This window comes from Dasypus novemcinctus, chromosome 23 (assembly GCF_030445035.2).
Source record: "Dasypus novemcinctus isolate mDasNov1 chromosome 23, mDasNov1.1.hap2, whole genome shotgun sequence".
NCBI classification, from domain to species: domain Eukaryota; kingdom Metazoa; phylum Chordata; class Mammalia; order Cingulata; family Dasypodidae; genus Dasypus; species Dasypus novemcinctus.
In genome coordinates, this window is record NC_080695.1 from 29,882,768 (window position 1) to 29,896,361 (window position 13,594).

The 13,594-nt window shown below is 40.5% G+C and overlaps 1 pseudogene; it reads right to left on the reverse strand.

Annotated features, from left to right (window-relative positions):
* Window positions 1-8,796: 8,796 nt before the first annotated feature.
* On the reverse strand, window positions 8,797-9,852 carry LOC101433590 (AP-3 complex subunit sigma-1-like; annotated as a pseudogene).
* Between the last annotated feature and the right edge of the window lie 3,742 nt (window positions 9,853-13,594).

The following is a 13,594-nucleotide window of genomic DNA, read 5'->3' on the forward strand; positions in this document are numbered from 1 at the left end:
TTATAGAAAAGACAAACCAAATGTAAGTTGAGAGGTTCTGCTTTCTCTTGGTCATCTGTTAATATTACACCATCTACACTGAGCAATGGGCCTTTGTCTTCCTTCTTCTTCTTGCTTCAAATATAGCTATAAAACCCCTTTTTGTTGTCTATAGCATGTTTTGCAATCTCAACTCATTTTGAGTTATAGCATTCTGACACTCTTCTTAGAAGTTTATACCAGTCTTTTGTGTTTATCCCTGAGTAGGTGGCTTTTCTTGCATCTTCTTTTATCATAGAATTTCCTTTGCAGTCACTTTACTTCCTTTAAATGCTCCTCTCATTGCTTCTTCATAAGGATCCAAAAGGGATGGAGTGACTGGTTTGTTTGAGTTTGGTTTTGTTTTCATTGGATATTCTTGAAATAATAATTAAAATTAGAAATATTGTTTAGCATTGGAACGTAAAGAAGTAATATATATTTAGTGCATGAAGTGAGATTATTCATTAATTTAGCATCCTATGATTAATTTAGCATTCTAATAGTGATAGGCATTGTCTTGTTCAACCTGAGTACATTAATACACAATTAGAGAGTGCTTTTCCCTTAGCTTTTGTTTCAGTTTTCTCTATTACTGTGTGGCAAACGATCTCAAACTTGGCAACATAAAACAAAACCTGTTTGTATTGGGAAGTGGACTTGGCCCAATGGATAGGGCTTCTGCCTATCACATGGGAGGTCCGCAGTTCAAACCCCGGGCCTCCTTGACCCATGTGCAGCTGGCCCATGCGCAGTGCTGATGTGTGCAAGGAGTGCCCTGCCACTCAGGGGTGTCCCCCAGGTAGGGGAGCCCTACGCGCAAGGAGCACACCCCGTATGGAGAGCTGCCCAGCATGAAAGAGAGTGCAGCCTGCCTAAGAATGGCTCTGCATTCTTGGGCTCTGACACAAGATGACGCAACAAAAAGAAACACAGATTCCCAATGCCCTGATAAGGATAGAAGCGGTCACAGAAGAACACACAGCGAATGGACAGAGCAGACAACTGGGGGCGGGAAGGGGAGAGAAATAAATAAAAATAAATCTTAAAAAAAAAAAACCCAGAAAACCTGTTTGTGTGTTTTTGTGTTTTTAATGCTCCTGGATTCTGTGGGTCAGGAATTTGGAAAGGGTGTAGTAGAAAAAGCTGTCTTCTGCTCCACACTGTCTGAAGCCACAGGTGGATGGCCTGAAAAGCTGGGAGTGACTCAAATGGCTGGGGTTGGAATAGCTGGGCTGGTGGAGCCACGTCCAAGTTGGCCTGTTCATACATGTCTGTTTCCTGAGCTGGGATGGCTGAAGGACAGGCTTAGGTGGCACTGTCAACCATAGCGCCTTTATGGTTCCTCACCAGCATGGTGGTGGCAGGGTAGCTGGACTTCTTACATGGGTGATCTAGGCTCCAGGAACGAACATTTCAGCTAACAACATAGTCTTTTTTGACCTAGCCTTCAAAGTCACATAGTAACACTTCAGCTACACATGATTTACTGAAGCAGTCATAAGCCAGCCCAGACTCAAGGGGAGGGGACATGGATCTCACTTCTTGGTGGAAGAATGTCAAATAATTTGTGACCATATCTTAAAACCATCTCAGCTTTACAAATAATTGTTTATAAAGGTGAAGTATGCATCTCTGGCTGGAAGGTTGTCAATCAGTCACCGAAAATATTTATATTCCAACGATTTTTTATTTTGATCAATGAAAACGTCAAACATCTTTTATAAAAATTTGCTTTGTTTAAAAATGCAGAAAAATAGAAAATGGGAAAATCCGCTTCCATCCCAATTGGACTTTTTGCTTATCATTTTTCCTAAGTTACAACTGCACATATTTTAAGAGGTCTGTAAGACTTGTGAAAAGCCACAGTTCCCCATCACCCATTTCCTGTTCCCCAGAGACAACTACATTGAGCCCTTTTGCCTGATTCTTTTGTATTTATCTTGTATCTCTAAGTAGCATGGCCATATTGTTACTTCTTGACTTTTCGGTTTTAGGCAATACCTATTATAATTTCTTTCTCTTTTGGTCCCCTGCTTCTACAACTAACACACACTCTCTCTCTTCCTGTCTTCATTCTTCCTACATTACTATATCACAGTATTGGTTATGTAGATATCAGAGTTTACATCACCATAACTCTGTAAATACTATCCATAGCTAAGCCATGTAATTACTATTTCCTGAGCTTTTGGCATTTGCCCCATCCCCACCACCGATTTCATAGTTGTGCGGTGTTTTTATTGTTGTTTTATTTATATGCTTTGTGTGTAACACTGAATCAGTCCTAACTTGTACCTTGAGTATGTAGATCTCTCATTACTTTTATTTTCTTAAAGACCTCTCTCTGTAGCCTGCTTCAATCTGGAGTGGTTCTTCTTTTTCTTCTTTTTTTTAAAGATTTATTTATTTTATTTCTTTCTCTCCCCTCCCCTCCCACCCCAGTTGCCTGTTCTCTGTGTTCATTTGCTGCGTGTTCTTTTTGTCCGCTTTTGTTGTTGTCACTGGCACGGGAATCTTTCTTTTTGTTGCATCGTCTTGCTGTGTCAGTTCTCTGTGTAGGTGGCGCCATTCCTGGGCAGGCTGCACTTTCTTTCGCGCTGGGTGGCTCTCCTTACGGGGTGCACTCCTTGCGCGTGGGGCTCCCCTATGTGGGGGACACCCCTGCGTGGCAGGGCACTCCTTGCGTGCATCAGCACTGCACATGGACCAGCTCCACACGGGTCAAGGAGGCCCAGGGTTTGAACCACAGACTCCCATGTGGTAGACGGATGCCCTAACCGCTGGGCCAAGTCCGCTTCCCTTCTTTTATTTAGGAGGTACTGGGGATTGAATCCCGGAACCTTGTACATGGGAAGCAGGCACTCAACCACTAAACTACACACACTTTCCTGGAGAGGTACTTCTTAAGACTGCTGCATAATGGTCTTGAACTTCCCTTGGCCATCTCCTCGGTATTTCTTTCACAGTGTTTTTGAGTTGGATCCCAAGTTTCCTAGATTTCATATCTTCCTTTTTCTTGCTTTATCCCTTATTTTGATGAAACATATTCTCTAGTAAGTCGATAAATAAGGGAGCATGAAAGATCAGTTGTTGAGATTTTGCATGTCTGAATATGGTTTTATTTTACTTTCATACTTAGTTAATAGCTTGGCTAGAGAATTCAAGATTGGAAATCATGTTCCCTGAGTGTTTTGAATGCGTAGCTCCCTTGAGTACTGGTTTCTGTTGTTGCCATTGAGAAATCTAGTTGTCTTCTGATTCTTGACTATTAGAAAGCTCTTTTCCCCCACTCTGGAAGTCTGTGGGGATCTTCTCTGTTCAGAGTGTTCTAAAATTCCAGGTTTGGATCTGTTTGCATTGACTGTGTTGGGCCCCTTCAACCTGGAAACTCATTCCCTAAATTTTAATTATTTCTTCTCCTCCAACTTTTATTATAGAAATGTATATCAAATATGTATGTACAGTTTAACAAAAATTTATAAAGTGAAGATCCATGTAACAACCTCCAAGGTCAGGAAACCAAAGATGACCAGCAATCAAGCCCATCCCCATCACAGTCCTCTCCCTTCCTGGAGGGATAATGACTGTCTCACTGTTGTATTGTCCATCTCCTTGCCTTTTCTTATGTTTTTCCTCCTGAATATAAATAAAGCTCCCTGTTTTGGGCCTTGTGAGAATGGATTCATGGTCTATGTATTCTGTTCCAACTTCTTTCTTTTGTCTGTTTTGGCCTCTGTGTTTCATATCAGATTCTTTCCTCAGATATCTGGTGATTCTTGGCTGTCTGCTCATACTTAAATATGGGGACATTAGAAAGCAGGTTGGAAGCTCTGGGGTGGTGGTGAAGAGGGAGTGTTCATCCACTGTGACCTTCATTGTAGGGTCACCTAGCTGGCCGTTTTCCTAGGGAGCTCCTGTTGTCAGTGTCTTTCGTCTTTCCTCTGAGGCTGGTTGGATTCCCAATATGGAAGCTCTCTGAATCTTCTGCTGAAGCTGTCGATTTCTCTGACCTTTGTAGCTTCTGCAGTGAAAATTGGTTGACTTCTCATTTTTTCCATTGCCAGCTCAAGATTTAGCTTTCTCAGTCATTTCTAGTAAATCAGTAATCTAGCCCCATTTTGCAGCCTCTGAAAGTTTGTTCCTATTATTTCTCTCCCATTCTCATTGTCTTTTTTAGTGTGTCACATTGAAAAAATCTCCTTACTATCATTTTAGTAGGATTCAAGCAGGAACCAAGGTAAATGCATGTTTTCAGTCTACTACCTCTATTTTTAAAATTTTTAAAAAATTATTTATTTATTTCTCACCCCCTCCCTCCATTGTCTGCTCTCTGTGTCCATTCACTGTGTGTTCTTCTGTATCTGCTTGTCTTCTCATTAGGTGGCTCTGGGAACTGATCCTGGGACTTTCCAGAGTGGGAGAGAGGTGATCATTCTCTTGCACCACCTCAGCTTCCCTATTCTGCTACATCCTCTTATTTTCTCTCCTCTGTATCTCTTGTGTCATCTTGCTGTGCCAGCTCTCCATGTCGGCTGGCACTCCTGTGCAGGGCAGCTTTCCCACGCAAGGCAGTATTCCCACGCAGGGCGGCTCTCCTGCATGGGCTGCATTCCCACATGGGCCGGCATTCTGCATAGATCGGTTTGCCCTCTCACCAGGAGGCCCTGGGCATCGAACCCTGGACCTCCTATATGGTAGACGGGAGCCCAATTGGTTGAGCTACATCTGTTTGCCCCAATTAGTTTTTGACTAAATTGTCTTCTTCCTAATACAGAAATTCAGAAGAGAAAGGAATAGCTTCACAGAATTGGAAATGGGGTGGGTTTGGATAGGTAGAAGGGAAAATGAGAAACACTAAGGGCAAGAGACAGTGAATTTGCAGTAAGTGAAGGTGCCATAAATAAGCATTGTATGGAGAGGCACATTAGGGGCAGATGATAAGGATAAGGAGGTTGGGTTTTTCTGCTAGAAGGAATGAGAGCATTTTACCATGTTACCCAGCATCAGGGTGTTGCAGTAAAACATTTACACATTTGAATGTTGATGAGGACATTTACAAATATAGACAAAATGTGATAATTTGCACTGTTTCACAGTAAGATCCCCGTTTGGTGTTAGTGATGTGTCATATGATTGTACCAGTTATCATAAGTGTGGAAAAAGTAGAAGTTCAGGTGTCAGGATTGTGCCTGATATTGGAGCATCATAAGAGGATTTTAATAAAAAGAAAAATGTTATCAAGGACTCAGCAATGTTGGAAATAGGAATGTGAGAAGTGGACTTGCCCCAGTGGATTGGGGCGTCCGCCTACCACATGGGAGGTCCAAGGTTCAAACCCCAGGCCTCCTTGACCCATGTGGAGCTGGCCCATGCACAGTGCTGATGTGCTCAAAGAGTGCCGTGCCATGCAGGAGTGTCCCCTGTGTAGGGGAGCCACACGCGCAAGGAATGTGCCCCATATGGAGAGCTGCCCAGCACAAAACAAAGTGCAGCCTGCCCAGGAATGGCGCTGCACATGGAAAACAGACACAGCAAGATGATGCAACAAAAAGAAACACAGATTCCCGGTGCCGCTGATAATGATAGAAGCGGTCACAGAAGAACACACAGCAAATGGACACAGAGAGCAGACAACTTGGGGTGGGGGGGAAGGGGAGAGAAATAAATAAATAAATAAATCTTAAAAAAAAACAAACAGGAATGTGAAACTCATCTACCAACACATGGAACCACCTCTACGTTAAGTGATAAATTCAAGGGGACAGATGTGGCTCAAGCAGTTGGGTGCCCTCCTCTCACATGGGAGGTCCCGGATTTGGGTCCCAGTGCCTTCTAAAGAAGACAGGCAGAAACAATGAGCAGAGGCAATGAGTAGACACAGCACGCAAAAACAACGAGCAGACAGACAAGGGAACCATCTCCCAGGGGGGTTTAAAATGACAAATATGAGACAGAGCTTATCATGGTGTTCATTTATCTGAAAGAAGATCAGAAAGAGAAAGTATAGAACACTACATACTTTTCTCTTTAGGGCTCATCATTCTCAACAATCTATAAAAGATTATGAACAATTTGAACATTTGCCTCAAATATGTATGCTATAATATAACATCATAATTTAAATTTCAAATTAAGATACAACATTTTCTCTACTTGTTCAACTTAGAAACCTTTTTTAGGAAAAGCCAAGCTGTGCCCAAATGAAAGCATGTGCCAACTCTGCTTGACACCAGCAGATGGTATTAGTGGTTGTATGTGATCATTTCAGCATTACTCAGCATTAGCATTATTCCTTAATCTTTGATGTGTTTGCTGGATTTGTGCTTGGTTTTGAGGTGTTTCACACACATTGTTAACCCTGCCGTGTTTCATCAAGGATAAACATATAGGTATAAACTGTTATGGTAGCATTAAATAGTTGAAAGTAATTAAAAATTATGAATTATAATGTATGTGTGGGATGAATTTTTTCCCAAACCAATCTCCTTCTATAAGGAAACCATTCTGAAGAACAAAGATCTCTAATTTTGCAGCCTGCAAAAATGTGTCATTGATATTAATCATCAAGAGAGCAGGAAGAGTGATTGGGAAATGCGTCCAATGCCTATTTGCTATTTGCCTGATATTAATTAGAAAAATTTACAGGCCCAAGCTTGGTGGAGGTTCTGCTATTGAAACTTGCCACACGACTCTGGTAGTTTCATATGTGAAGTACTTTCCAAACTGCATAGCATCCAAATGAGAAACCAGGTGACAAGTGTGGTGGTATGGATTATGTATCCCTACAAACACATGTCCTTAATCTTAATCTGCATTCCTTAATCTGCATTGTAAATAAGAACATGTGAAGATATTTTTAATTAAGGTATAGCCAACTGACCCAGGGCAGGCCTTAATCCTGAAGGCCTTCTAAAGACAACCATGATGTCACAGAATTGAAAAAGAAATGAACTATGTGATGGGAGAAAGAGTTGCAAACCCCAAGGATTACAGCAAGCCATCACCAGAATGCTACTGACCCCAGGAGGAAGGAAGCCTTCTAGGTACTGAAACTGTGAGGCAATAAATTCCCATTGTTAAGCCAAAACCAGTTTGTGGAATTTTTTAAAAATTTAATTTAATTTTTAATTATCTTTTAAAAAAGTTAATAGATCACAAAAAAGTTTACATTAAAAAGCATAAGAGGTTCCCATATACCCCACTCCCCACCCCTTCGACCCCCATCAATTTTTTAAATTGTATTTTTTTTAAGATACATAGATCACAAAAAATGTTACATTAAAAAAATGTAAGAGGGTCCCATATACCCCCTACCCTCCCCCCACTCCTCCCAGTTTGTGGTATCTGTGATCACAGCTCAGGTAAACTGAGACAGGAAATGTGGGCATTGCCACTGCCCCTAAGATCATCAAGGAAGGAGCTTTCCTTTTGCCACAGATGTCAACAGTACTGTTCTATATAGTGTTCTCTGCAGGAAAGCTACGTGGACCCTCAGGGCATCAGCACATAGTCTTGTTTACTCTAAGTATATCTAGGGACTGCAAGCCTAAACCCCACTTAGGTTAGTGAGCTCCTTTATTAGTTACCGCTACTTTTTCTTCTGAATGGGACATGTAAGTAATATTTATTGAGCATCCACAGTGGATAGGGCACTGGGGAAGTAAAGAGGAATAAGACTTGATCTTCCAAGAATTTATAGTCTAAGATGGCAGTACACATACATAGACAGTTATTGTAATCCTTTATAATAATTATACACTCTGTATTATGGTAATACGAGGTTAAAAATATAATTATGGAACTATGCAGAAGACGCTATGGAACACAGAGGAATAGTGAACAGAAGAGCCTCCTAGAATAGGGGATGCTTGAGCTTAGTCTGAAAGAATGCAAAAGGCCTGCTAGGAAGAGGTAGGGAGGTGCAGTTAGCAGGTGTTTGCAGGGAAACCACCATTCAGTGGGTAATTAGGCATCTGGTGAATGAGCAAATGATGGAGGCCCACACATACCAGATAGAGTCACAACTCTATTTGGTTTTCAGCAATAGAAAGTTAAAGGGTTTGAAGAGGGGTATGACATCAGATTTATATTTTAAGTATTCAAGAAACCTACAACAACTCAAACGTGTTATCCAGATTGGCACAACTGGATTCTCTGCTCTGGCTTTCACAAGGCTGAAATGTAGGTGTTGGCTGGCTGGACTCTTTTAGAGAAGCCCTGTGAAGAATCTACTTTTTCAGGTTATTGGCAGAGTCCAATTCCTTCCAGTTATAGAACAGAGGTCCTATTTCCTTCCTGGCTGTCTGCTGAAAGGAGGTCTCTGAGTCCTTACACATGGACCTACATCTTAGCCAGCCACACACATCAAATCTTTTTGAAGTCTTCTGCCTTATCTCTCTTGCTTCTAACTGGAGAAAATTCTCTGCTTTTAAGGCCTTATGATTGGGCTCACTCAGATAATCTAGGAAAATCTTCCTATTTTAAGGACTATTACCTTAATTGCATCTGCAAAGTTCCTTTTGCCATGCAAAGTAATATATTCACAGGTTCCAGGGTATGGACATCTTTAGGGGGCCATTATTGTTATACTTTTCCATACCTCTTTAAAATCACTAAGCCAGATAAGCAACTTTGAACTTTAGATACTGATTTTACACAATATTTATATATAATACCTTGATTTAAATCCAAGAGCAAAAGTTAAGACTCTCTTCCTCTATTTTTGGTAAATGACTGCAGAGATTTTACCTGGGAATAGTTTTTTCAATTTTATATTTATTTAAACGAGGGCAAGTTTGGCTCTTTTAAATTGATGTCATAAATGTTAATATTTCTTGGGATCTGAGAAAGATTATATTCTTTTTTAAAAAATTTATTTCTCTCCCCTTCCCTCTCCCCCCCTGCCCCGCCCCAGTTGTCTGTTCTCTATGTCAATTTGCTGAGTGTTCTTCTGTCCACTTTTGTTGTTGTCAGTGGCACGAGAATCTGTGTCTCTTTTTATTGCGTCATCTTGTTGTGTCAGCTCTCCGTGTGTGCGGCGCCATTCTTGGGCAGGCTGAACTTTCTTTCGCACTGGGCAGCTCTCCTTACGGGGCGCACTCTTTGCGCGTGGGGTTCCCCTACGCAGGGACACCCCTGTGTGGCAGGGCACTCCTTGTGTGCATCAGTACTGCGCATGGGCCAGCTCCACACGGGTCAAGGAGGCCTTGGGTTTGAACTGCGGACCTCCCATGTGGTAGACGGACGCCCTATCCACTGGGCCAAGTCCACTTCCCAAGAATTATATTCTTAACAACTGATAAAGCACAGGCTGGAGCTCCTAGTGAGCCATCCTGAGATTTCTTCAGTTTATTTTGTGCATCAATTTGTGTAATAGTCTTGTTCATGCTGTTCTCCAATACCATTTTCCCCCATCACCATCTCTGCAAGAATATTATGAATCTTGTTTCATGAAAAATTAAATCCAGTTCACAGGCATTTTTTTAAACACTTATCCAATGTTTCCACAAACACTTGAATTAGATCTAAAATGCCGAGTATGTTAGAGCTGAAATACCGACATAGAAGACAAAATATAATGTGATATAATATCTATAAATCAATTTGTTGTCAGATCCTCCTATTAACCAGCTTTCACTCCATAGGTCGCGGTAAGGTACACAGCTTAAGACTGTTACCAAAATCCTCCTTTTAGGAAATTTTTTAGATACCAAATGGAAAGTCTCCTTGATAATTTGTGGTGTGTTGTGGTGTATCTTCACTGTAGGGTTGATAGGACTTCGAGAGCTGTGCCTTCCTGTGGTTGTTGAAGGTGAGGATTGCCTTAATCATGGCAAGGCTGGCCAACAGGGTGGGCACTGGGGGCCAAGGCTGGGGTTGGTGCTTGAGCCTCGTCTCAGGATCTTGCTGGTGATCATTCTTTACCTGTCCCTTCCCACACATGGGTTTTTAAGTTTTTAATCAGCTTTATTGGGATAAATATATCATAAAGTTCCCCTTTTTAAAAAGTATGAAATTCAGTGACTTTGTTTTTTTCAGTATATGCACAAAGAACATCAATCATCACCATCTAATTCCAGAACATTTTCGTCACCCCTAAAAGAAACTCCATACCCATTAGCAGCCGTCCTCCATCTTCTTCCCACCCACCCCCAAACCCCTGGCAACCACTAATCTACTTTTTGTCACAATGGATTTGATGATTCTGGACAGAATACATGTAATCTTTATATTCTTGCTTAACCTGAATTAATTAATTTATAGGTTGAATGTTAACAGGTAGTTTTTCTTGTCAGTAAAACAGAAGAGATTTAAAATGTAGTACATGATCCCCCAAAAGTTATTTTAGGTTTAAGTAATATATTTTAGTTTCCATTTAATTAAAGCTAATTTCCTTATTAAAGAGACATCTCAGGGAATTACTATTGACCTTACAGAAATACAAATGAAAAATTATACATCAACAAATTAAATTACTTTAGATGAAATGGACTAGAAAGACACAAACTACCATATTTGACTCAGGAAGAAACAGAAAATCCAAATAGACCTATAATAAGTAAAGAGACTGAATTAGTAATAATAATAAAAAATACACCCACAAAAAAATATCCAGGTCTCTATGGTTTCACTGGTGAATTCTTTCAATGGTTAAAGAAGAATTAATACCAGTTCTTCACACACGCTTCCAAAAAATAGGAGAGGAGGGAAAACATCCCAACTCTTATTATCCTGATCAATATCTCTTATGAATATAGAAGCAAAAATCCTTAACAAGATAGTAGCAAACTGAATCCAGCAACACATAAAAAGGATTATATGTCATGGTCAAATGAGATTTATCCCAGGATTGCAAGGTTGGAGTATCATATGAAAATCAATTAATGTACTACACTGTGGTGGTTTGGAATTACCTCAGAAAAACATGTTCTTTCCTGGTAAATTTAATTCATTTTCTAAGCAGTTAATGAATATGCCTATATAATAAAAGAATGGATCTCTTAAAATATTGTCTTTATTTTGCTTGTCATATGCTTGTCTTGTTGCCTATACTGTCTTTGTGAGTTTATGGCTAGGGAAGTACCTCTCTTCATACTTCTCCTAACTGTCCTAAGCATAACCACTGCTGTGGGAACTAAGGTTGGCAGTTTATACACAAATCCTGCAGGTCTACCCCACTCTTTCCCTAGAGTTAACTAGCAGTGTAAAAGAACTCAAGGAAGAATGCTATCTCCCGTCAACTGTGGGAGGATACAGCCTCTAAAGGCATATGGCCTTTCTCACTCTTGTGGCCCAGTATGTACTGATTCGCCCCCTTTTTGGGCCCATCTACCACCATCTTCTTTATCCTTTTAGTGGAACCATGAATTCTAATAAAGCTTATTTCTTACAGAATCAACACCTTATTAGTTATGTGGAGATTTCATCCAGTTCCAGTCTGGGTGCCGGACCTGTCTTCCCTCAAGTGCAATATATTAGCCAGAGGTGTTTACACCTTGTCAGGTAAGGCAGCTAACCATCAGGAAGTAATTACAGAAGAATGATCATCACCCTTCAGCATCCCCTTAAGAAAAGGGTCTAAACTCTCTGAGGGGGAAGTTGAGGCAGGTTAGTGTAGGGAAAGGGAAGACTTGGGTCACAGCTGAAGACCCGGCAGACAACATGGCTGACAGACAACATGGCCAACCAACTACATGGCTGTGAAACCCTGCCAAGAAACCTCCTGAGAAGAAAGCTGCCAGAAAGACACTGAGAGATCCTGGCCATGAGAATCTCATTTGGAATGAGAGGATAACCTCAAAAGGCCTCACCATTAGTCCCCTAAGAAATGACAAGTGGGGCAACCATTCAGAACAGCAAACAAACTTTAAAAAGCCCTGACTTAGGGTCCCACACATGCAACACTCCGTGCAGTAGGCCCATGGTCCATGCCTTGGACCATGTACTTTCATTGTTTTCTTATTTCTTAATAAACTCTTTACTCCCTTGCAGAAACAAAGGGAGGGAGGGAGGAAGGAAGGAAGGAAGGGAGGGAAGGAAAGAAGGAAGGCATGTTCTTGAACTTAATCCATTCCTATAAGTGTGGATGCATTGTAAATAAGATCTCTTCAAGATGTTATTCAGTTAAGATGTGGCCTAAACAAATCAGGTTGGGCTTTAAATCAGATTACTAGAGTCCTTTATAAACAGAGTGAAAGTCAGATAGAAAGCCACAGGGAGAAGCCAGAAGTAAATGGAACCCAGAGAAGCCAGGAGAGGCTGCATCTGCATTGCCATGTGACAGAAAAGCCAAGGACCAAAGATCTCCAGCAGCCAGCACCAGAATGCCACAGTCTTCTGAGAGAAAGCACTGCCTTCATGATGTTTGATTTTATACTTATAGCCTCAAAACCATGAACCAATAATGTTTCCATTATTTAAGCCAACCCACTGCATGGTATTTGCTTTGCTGGCTAGTACTAAAACATACACCATAATAACAAAGGATGAAACACATGTAATCATATCAATAGACATAGAAAAAGCATTTCACAAAATCTAATACCTTGTCATGATAAAAATACTCAATAGCCTAGGAACAGAAGGGAACTTCCTCAGCCTGATAAAGAACTGCTACTCAAAACCCACAGCTAACATTATATTTCATGGTGAAATACTGGAAGCTTTTCCCCTAAAATCAGGAATAAGACATAGATACTCTCACGACTTCTCTTCAACATTGTACTAAAGGTTCTGGCCAAGGCATTTAGTCAAGAAAATGAAATAAAAGGCATCCAGATTGGAAATGAAGAAGTAAAACATCTCTATTTACAGATGACTTGATATTGTGTAAAGAAAATCCTAAGGTATCACTAAAAATCAGAACTAATTAATGAGTTCAGCAAGTTTGCAGGATCAAAATTAATATGCAAAAGTCAATTATATTTCTATATACTGCAATGAACAATCTGAAAATGAAATTAAAACAATTCCATTTACAATAGCATCAAAAAGAACAAAATATTTAAGAATTAAATTAACAAAACGAATGTAAAACTTTCACTCTGAAAACTACAAAAAATGGTTTAGAGAAATTAAAGAAGATCTAAATAAATGAAAAGTCAGTGCATGTTCATAATTGGAAGACTTAATATTATTAGATGATATATTACTCAGCCAAAGGGGTACTGATACAAAATACAAGAAATGGGTTGATTTTTATAAAGTGTATTTATTTGAAGTAGAAGCTTACAGTTACCAGGCCATAAAGCATAGCATAAGTTACTTCTCTCACCAAAGTCTTTTGCCATGTTTTGGAGCAAGATGGCTGCCAAAGTCTGCCAGGGTTCAGGCTTCCTGGGTTCCTCTCTTCCTGGGCCTTGTCTCTCTCCAGGTTCAGGGTTCCTCTCTTCCTGAGGCTTGCTTCTCTTTCCTCACAGCCAAGTTCCTCTGTGTGCTTACTTCTCGGGGATCCAGCTCAAGACTCCAGCATCAAAAACTCCAACAGCAAAACTACAACTCTGTCATTTGCCATGTCTACTGATGTGGCCCAGTCAATGCTCTAATCTTAATTTAATCATGCCCAGGTACAGAC